This window comes from Hyla sarda, unplaced genomic scaffold (genome assembly GCF_029499605.1).
Source record: "Hyla sarda isolate aHylSar1 unplaced genomic scaffold, aHylSar1.hap1 scaffold_738, whole genome shotgun sequence".
NCBI classification, from domain to species: domain Eukaryota; kingdom Metazoa; phylum Chordata; class Amphibia; order Anura; family Hylidae; genus Hyla; species Hyla sarda.
The window spans coordinates 155434-163672 of NW_026610760.1; the positions used below are offsets into that span (position 1 = coordinate 155434).

The window sequence follows — 8239 nt, forward strand, 5'->3', positions numbered from 1 at the left end:
AAGGGTCAAACAAAAGTTTTCTTTAAAAGAGAGGGATATAAGCGGAATGCTGGGAGGAAGAAGAAGTATGAATGGTTGAATAAAAGATTGGTGTTTCTCAATAAGTTAAAGAAGTATGGCTGGAGTGTGGGTGAGCAGATTGAGGTTGTGAAGAGTGATCTAAAAAATTGGTTGAATGAGAAAGGTAAAGAGTTGATGTATCAAGCAAAATTTGATAAGTTAGAGAAAGATGAGAAATGTTCGAGATATTTCTTTAAAAAAGTTATTGGGAAGAGAGAGGATATGGTAAGAGTGTATGATGATGATGGCTGTCTGGTTAAAGGTAAAGCTGTGTTGGGAGTGGTTAAAATTTTTTATGAAGAGTTGTATGCGGTAAAAGATTGTGAAGAGGACTTGCAGGATGAAGTGTTGAGAGTGCTTGATAAGAGGGTGGATGGTAGTGAATATGGGACTCTGATGAGAGAGATTGGAGAGGAGGAAGTGAAGAGGACTGTGGATAGTATGTCAAGAAATAAAACGCCTGGAGAGGATGGGTTGCCTGTTGAATTTTATGCTTGGATTTGGGATGTTGTGAAGGATGATTTGGTGGAAGTGTATAGGTATATGTGGAGGAAGGAGAGAATGGTGGAAAGTATGAAGAGTGGAGTGGTTGTGTTGATTTATAAGAAAGGTGATGTGAATGATGTGAGGAATTGGAGGCCGATAACTTTGTTGAATGTAGATTATAAGGTGTTTGCTAAAATAATTACAAATAGGATGAGAGATGTGGTTGAGCAGGTGATTGGAGAAGAACAAGTGTGTGGAGTGCCTGGGAGAAGAATAAATGGAAACTTGTGTTTGTTGAGAGATTTGTTATGGGATAGTATGAGTAGGAAACAGGAGGTTAGAGTGATGTCGATAGATTTTGAAAAGGCGTTTGATCGTCTGTCACATAGGTTTTTGTTTAGAGTATTAGTGAGAATGGGATTCCCGGGTGATTTTGTAAATGTTGTAAGGATGCTGTATGATGGAGCATATAGTAAGGTTTTGATAAACGGTTGGATGTCTGAGAAGGTGAAAGTATGTTCTGGTGTAAGGCAGGGTTGTCCGTTGTCCCCTATGGCTTTTATATGTGCTATGGAGCCATTATTAGAGATGTTGCGGCGGGATAAGTGTGTTAGAGGGTTAAAAATTCCAGGGAGTGGTGGGAGAGAAGTCAAAGTTTTGGCCTACATGGATGATGTGTGTATTTTGGGAGAGTCTGTGGCTGTTATGAGAAGGGCAAAGTTACTAGTTGGATTGTTTTGTGGAGCGTCTGGGTTTAAGGTGAATTGGTCCAAAAGTGAGTATAAATGTTTTGGTAGTATGCAAGGAAGTGAGGATGTGGGTATGAAGAATATTGAAGGTGGTATTCAGGTTTTAGGTGTTAAAATGGATGAAAGATTGGATGGGAGAGAAAGTTGGGATGATGTAGAGAAGAGAGTGTCCAAAAAATTGAGTCTTTGGAGGTTGAGAGATTTGTCTATGGTTGGGAAAGTGCTGGTTGTGAAAAGTGTAATATTGCCTATTTTATTGTATGTGGCAATAGTGTTTCCGCCAAGTTATATGGTTTTAAGGAAGTTAAAAAGAATTTTGTTTGTGTTTTTTTGGGGTACAAAAGTGGAAAGAGTGAGGAGAGAAGTTGTGATGAAGGATGGTAGTAAGGGTGGAATGGGATTTCCAAATCTAGATGTGTATTTGGGGGTGAATGTGGTGTTTGCGGTTAGAAGGATGATGAGAGGAGAAAAGAATTTTGCATGTATGTTGAGATATTTAGGTGGGCGTGTGTTATGCAAATTAGGTTGGCTGGAGAGAGATTTGAGAGTGCCTTATGCGTTTGTGTGCCCGAGTTGGTATTTGTATGTGGAAAAGTTTTTGGAGAGTTATAGGTTGATTGGTGTGAGAAAGGAGTTGTTTGAAAGTAAGAAGAATGTGTTTGGGTATGTCGCCGCAAGTGAGGTGGAGTGTCCGATTAATATGGTAAGAGGCCAGGATGTGTCTAAGGTGTGGAAGAGTTTAATGACAGATGGAATATCAAATAGACAGAGAGAGATAGGATGGCAGTGTTTGCATGGAGCCCTACCAGTAAGAGAGTTCCAAAGGAATCGAGGTATTGGAAGGAGTGAAATATGTCCGAGGGAAGATTGTAGTGGGGTTGAAAGTGTGATGCATGTGATTTGGAATTGTGACATGGCTCAGAATGTATGGAGAGGGATAGGTCCGTTGTGTAAGGAGTTGACTGGGATAAATAGGTTCTCATATGAGGTTGTGATGTTTGGTCTTAGTATGATTGGAAGAAAGAATGAAAGGGTGTTGTTTGTGTTGTTGGCGATTGTGAAGGAAGTCTTGTGGGATGTTAGAAATTTATATGTGTTTAAGAGAAAAGATGTGACTGTGGAAGGAAGTTTAAGAATGATTCTGGATAGGTTGTACACCGTTTATTTACGTGATAAAAAGAAATTAGGTGAAATAGATGCAGAGGGGATATGGAAATTTTTGAAGTGGAGACATGTTGTAAGGGTGTAATGGTGATGGTATTTGAATTTGTTTTGAATTTGCTTTGAACAAATAAAGAATGACCTAATGATGAGTTAGACTTTACCATGAGTCAAAAATGACGCGTTATCTAAGTGGTGTTTAGTCTAAACCTGAAGGTTTATAAAAAAAAAAAAAAAAAAAAAAAAAAATCTGTTCTTATCAGTTTAATATCTGATACGTCCCCTATCTGGGGACCATATATTAAATGGATTTTTGAGAACGGGGGCCGATTTCGAAGCTTGCTTCCGTCGCCCTATGCATTGACCCGATATGGCAGTATCTTCGGGTACAGTGCACCACCCCCTTACAGGGTTAAAAAGAAAGATTCCTACTTTCATTGCTACCTGCTTGCTGGCTAGCCAGCTAGCCAGCCCTGTGGGCCTTGCTGCTGCTGCAGCCAAAAAACAAAAGGTGGTGCTGCTGCTGCTTCTGCTGCTTCTGCTTCTGCTTGTGTCTGGCCGCTGTTGGAGCGTCCAGGCACAGGACTTCTGCTGCTGCTGACTAAATGGCCTCCTTAATTGGATCATTTGAGTAGCCAGCACACCTGTGCAGGTAGGGCATGACATGATAGGCAGCTGCCTTGATAGCGGGTGGGTGCTGAATGTTCCTAATTGACAAAATAAGATTAATGCTTATGAAGAAATATAAAATCTCATCCCTTCCCCAATATCGCGCCACACCCCTACCCCTTAATTCCCTGGTTGAACTTGATGGACATATGTCTTTTTTCGACCGTACTAACTATGTAACTATGTAACATAACATGGGGGGGGGGGGGTCTCCTGGCTGTTCACACAGGTGTGTCATTGCTGTACATTGACCATGCATTGCTTCTGTGGTATTGCAAAGGCAAAGACAAATGCTTCCAGCCATCCATTGCACTAATGGATTGGTCATCAGCTGGCTGTCTATGTCCCGCATCAATATAGACCAAAGTACAGAGGGTTAGGCTATGCTATTGTGCACCAGAAGGTGCGAGGCCCTTGCTAAATTCTGTGCACAGACTTTGAGATCTATACTTTAGACTGTATCTAAACCTGCTCCAACATGGACTGACATTCTGGCCTACTTTCAGCCGATGCGACTTGTCTGTCGCTGAACAGTCGCTTTTTATGTATTCAGCACCTATGTATAATGTTGTAAAAATGCTCTAGAAGCTAAAGTCGCAGAAATGTCACACATATTTGGCCTGCAACTTTCTGTGCGACAAATTCAGACAGGAAAAATCAGTATAAATCCTTAGAAAATTATCCCCCAGTGTCTCCATCTGCTGGCGGTATTGAATAAGCATTGCTGCACTGATGGGGTATGCATTAGACGAAAAAAAAGAAGAAAAAGAAGAATAATACGCCCAGAAAAGAGGCGAAAAGGAGAAAAACGTAAAAAAACGTGAAAAAAAAGTAAGAGGAAGAGAAGGGAAAAAAAGGTGGAAATGGGTTTAAAAGTGATTTCGGCGGAGAAATATATATATATATATATATATATATATATATATATATACGCGCACACACACACATATATATAAACGTATTCTCCGTTGAGATATTGCAGCCGCTGCTGTGTCCAGGCCCAGGAGCCTTAGCACTGTGCTGTGATGTCACTCAATACCACTGACATCACTAGGTGTAAACAACATCTCTCCTTTGCTGTGTATGTGACTATGGAGCTGTTTGGTGATGTCGTCTATTATGGCCTTCATAGAAGCAACAGGAGATTGTTGCATCCATCTAGAACCCTCAGAACTACAGTGCTATGATGTCACTCACTTCCACAGGCCTTGCAGAGTGTAAACAACAACAACCCAGCTTTGTTGTGTATGTAACCATAGGGATTTGTGATGTCACCTAGAACCTTCACAGCAGCGACAGCTTTATGAGGAGCATCAGCACTGCTCTGCCTGAGCAGAACCATCACCGCCATAGGTTGTCAAATAACCCGGGTTTAACCCACACAGGTAAGTCCAATGGGGTGCAGGCATGTCCTCTATGCTTACAGCTTCCCGTGGGTGTTGGTTTGATACCGTTTGGGGACAGCCAAGGAGGCATCTGCAGGCAACAAAGGTAGGTGTGTGCTTGTGTGTGTGTTTCCTATGCAGATCCTAAGCCCAGTGTCACATGCAAGTAGGAGGAGTAAGAAGGGTTCCTGGCAAATCCGGGTTATGGATTGCATTTAAAAAGGCCCCGTGGGAGTGCAATGGGCCCCTGTCTTGCTGCTTAGCAATAATGGTATGGGTTTAGGTTCTGCTGTGTGTACTGGTGGTTGACTGCCCCCCAGCCCAGAGTGTGCATGGAAAATTGTCTGGCAGCCTCCCTGACAGCAAGCAGTGATAGTGCCCATGAAGGGCACCTTGTTGGGCCCGCCCCTTTCACGGTTATCGCTTCTCGGCCTTTTGGCTAAGATCAAGTGTAGTATCTGTTCTTATCAGTTTTCATGCTGGTGGGGATGGGTGCTGCATGGAGGATGCAGGTGTACCAGGGCTTTCCGGGGCTGGTTCTGAGGAATCAGCTCGACGGCTGCCCCGATGTGACCTGTTCCCTTCGGGTCTCGCCATGAGGCTGAGAGGGTCTAGAGCCGAGGTACTTTTGTGCCTCGGGGAGTGGTGACCCCGAGGTGCCGAAACTCACTGGGAGAATAGACTCACTGAGTTGAAGCACGGGCACCATAATCTCTTCACCTTGTGGCACTCACCTCTTGATTCCCGGCCTTCTGGCTAGGATCAGAGAAATTTTTATAGATCCGGCCGGATGTCCGGGCAGTATATCTGCACACATTCACTTATTTATTTATTTTTTGTCTCACTGTGTCACTTTTTGCGTGTTGTGTGTTCACAGGATTTGTCAGGATGCGGTAGCCCTTCTGGGTGTCCCTCCTGGCGGTCTAGGGGAGGTGTGTGTGGCCATTAGGTTCCGCACCTCCCTGCAAACACCCCGGGTACTCCTGCTTTGGCAGGGTACCTACCGTAATCGGCTCTGCGGGCAGATACCTTGGCTAACGCCAAGGGGGATGCCGGGAGCATTTGTGGTCCCCTAGTAGCTTCGGCGAAAAGGGACATCGAACCTGGAACCTCGCAGGTACCTTTTGGTCCAGAGGCGAAGGGTAAGGTTTGTTGGGGGGCCTCTCTCCTATCGGAGAAGGGCTTGCGATAGACCGCATCCTTTGTGCACGTTTTTTTTAGTGTAACACGTTTGCACTTTTTCTTGCACTTTGGGTGAATCGAAAGCACGTTCCTCGGCTTTAGAAAAAAAAAAATCTGTTCTTATCAGTTTAATATCTGATACGTCCCCTATCTGGGGACCATATATTAAATGGATTTTTGAGAACGGGGTCCGATTTCGAAGCTTGCTTCCGTCGCCCTATGCATTGACCCGATATGGCAGTATCTTCGGGTACAGTGCACCACCCCCTTACAGGGTTAAAAAGAAAGATTCCTACTTTCATTGCTACCTGCTTGCTGGCTAGCCAGCTAGCCAGCCCTGTGGGCCTTGCTGCTGCTGCAGCCAAAAAACAAAAGGTGGTGCTGCTGCTGCTTCTGCTGCTTCTGCTTCTGCTTGTGTCTGGCCGCTGTTGGAGCGTCCAGGCACAGGACTTCTGCTGCTGCTGACTAAATGGCCTCCTTAATTGGATCATTTGAGTAGCCAGCACACCTGTGCAGGTAGGGCATGACATGATAGGCAGCTGCCTTGATAGCGGGTGGGTGCTGAATGTTCCTAATTGACAAAATAAGATTAATGCTTATGAAGAAATATAAAATCTCATCCCTTCCCCAATATCGCGCCACACCCCTACCCCTTAATTCCCTGGTTGAACTTGATGGACATATGTCTTTTTTCGACCGTACTAACTATGTAACTATGTAACATAACATGGGGGGGGGGGGGGGGGTCTCCTGGCTGTTCACACAGGTGTGTCATTGCTGTACATTGACCATGCATTGCTTCTGTGGTATTGCAAAGGCAAAGACAAATGCTTCCAGCCATCCATTGCACTAATGGATTGGTCATCAGCTGGCTGTCTATGTCCCGCATCAATATAGACCAAAGTACAGAGGGTTAGGCTATGCTATTGTGCACCTACCTGATGCATCAGAAGGTGCGAGGCCCTTGCTAAATTCTGTGCACAGACTTTGAGATCTATACTTTAGACTGTATCTAAACCTGCTCCAACATGGACTGACATTCTGGCCTACTTTCAGCCGATGCGACTTGTCTGTCGCTGAACAGTCGCTTTTTATGTATTCAGCACCTATGTATAATGTTGTAAAAATGCTCTAGAAGCTAAAGTCGCAGAAATGTCACACATATTTGGCCTGCAACTTTCTGTGCGACAAATTCAGACAGGAAAAATCAGTATAAATCCTTAGAAAATTATCCCCCAGTGTCTCCATCTGCTGGCGGTATTGAATAAGCATTGCTGCACTGATGGGGTATGCATTAGACGAAAAAAAAGAAGAAAAAGAAGAATAATACGCCCAGAAAAGAGGCGAAAAGGAGAAAAACGTAAAAAAACGTGAAAAAAAAGTAAGAGGAAGAGAAGGGAAAAAAAGGTGGAAATGGGTTTAAAAGTGATTTCGGCGGAGAAATATATATATATATATATATATATATATATATATATATATACGCGCACACACACACATATATATAAACGTATTCTCCGTTGAGATATTGCAGCCGCTGCTGTGTCCAGGCCCAGGAGCCTTAGCACTGTGCTGTGATGTCACTCAATACCACTGACATCACTAGGTGTAAACAACATCTCTCCTTTGCTGTGTATGTGACTATGGAGCTGTTTGGTGATGTCGTCTATTATGGCCTTCATAGAAGCAACAGGAGATTGTTGCATCCATCTAGAACCCTCAGAACTACAGTGCTATGATGTCACTCACTTCCACAGGCCTTGCAGAGTGTAAACAACAACAACCCAGCTTTGTTGTGTATGTAACCATAGGGATTTGTGATGTCACCTAGAACCTTCACAGCAGCGACAGCTTTATGAGGAGCATCAGCACTGCTCTGCCTGAGCAGAACCATCACCGCCATAGGTTGTCAAATAACCCGGGTTTAACCCACACAGGTAAGTCCAATGGGGTGCAGGCATGTCCTCTATGCTTACAGCTTCCCGTGGGTGTTGGTTTGATACTGTTTGGGGACAGCCAAGGAGGCATCTGCAGGCAACAAAGGTAGGTGTGTGCTTGTGTGTGTGTTTCCTATGCAGATCCTAAGCCCAGTGTCACATGCAAGTAGGAGGAGTAAGAAGGGTTCCTGGCAAATCCGGGTTATGGATTGCATTTAAAAAGGCCCCGTGGGAGTGCAATGGGCCCCTGTCTTGCTGCTTAGCAATAATGGTATGGGTTTAGGTTCTGCTGTGTGTACTGGTGGTTGACTGCCCCCCAGCCCAGAGTGTGCATGGAAAATTGTCTGGCAGCCTCCCTGACAGCAAGCAGTGATAGTGCCCATGAAGGGCACCTTGTTGGGCCCGCCCCTTTCACGGTTATCGCTTCTCGGCCTTTTGGCTAAGATCAAGTGTAGTATCTGTTCTTATCAGTTTTATATCTGATACGTCCCCTATCTGGGGACCATATATTAAATGGATTTTTGAGAACGGGGGCCGATTTAGAAGCTTGCTTCCGTCGCCCTATGCATTGACCCGATATGGCAGTATCTTCGGGTACAGTGCACCACCC

The 8239-nt window shown here is 44.4% G+C and overlaps 2 non-coding genes and 2 pseudogenes across 2 annotated transcripts; all 4 read left to right on the forward strand.

Moving 5' to 3' along the window:
• The first annotated feature begins 2669 nt into the window (after positions 1 to 2669).
• On the forward strand, positions 2670 to 2858 carry LOC130344897 (U2 spliceosomal RNA). Its single transcript, XR_008883703.1, has one exon. It is a non-coding gene; the product is annotated as a U2 spliceosomal RNA (small nuclear RNA).
• Positions 2859 to 4929: 2071 nt separating this feature from the next.
• Positions 4930 to 5089, forward strand: LOC130344901 (U2 spliceosomal RNA; annotated as a pseudogene).
• A 656-nt stretch (positions 5090 to 5745) lies between these two features.
• Positions 5746 to 5958, forward strand: LOC130344889 (U2 spliceosomal RNA; annotated as a pseudogene).
• A 2090-nt stretch (positions 5959 to 8048) lies between these two features.
• Positions 8049 to 8239, forward strand: LOC130344877 (U2 spliceosomal RNA). Its single transcript, XR_008883694.1, has one exon. It is a non-coding gene; the product is annotated as a U2 spliceosomal RNA (small nuclear RNA).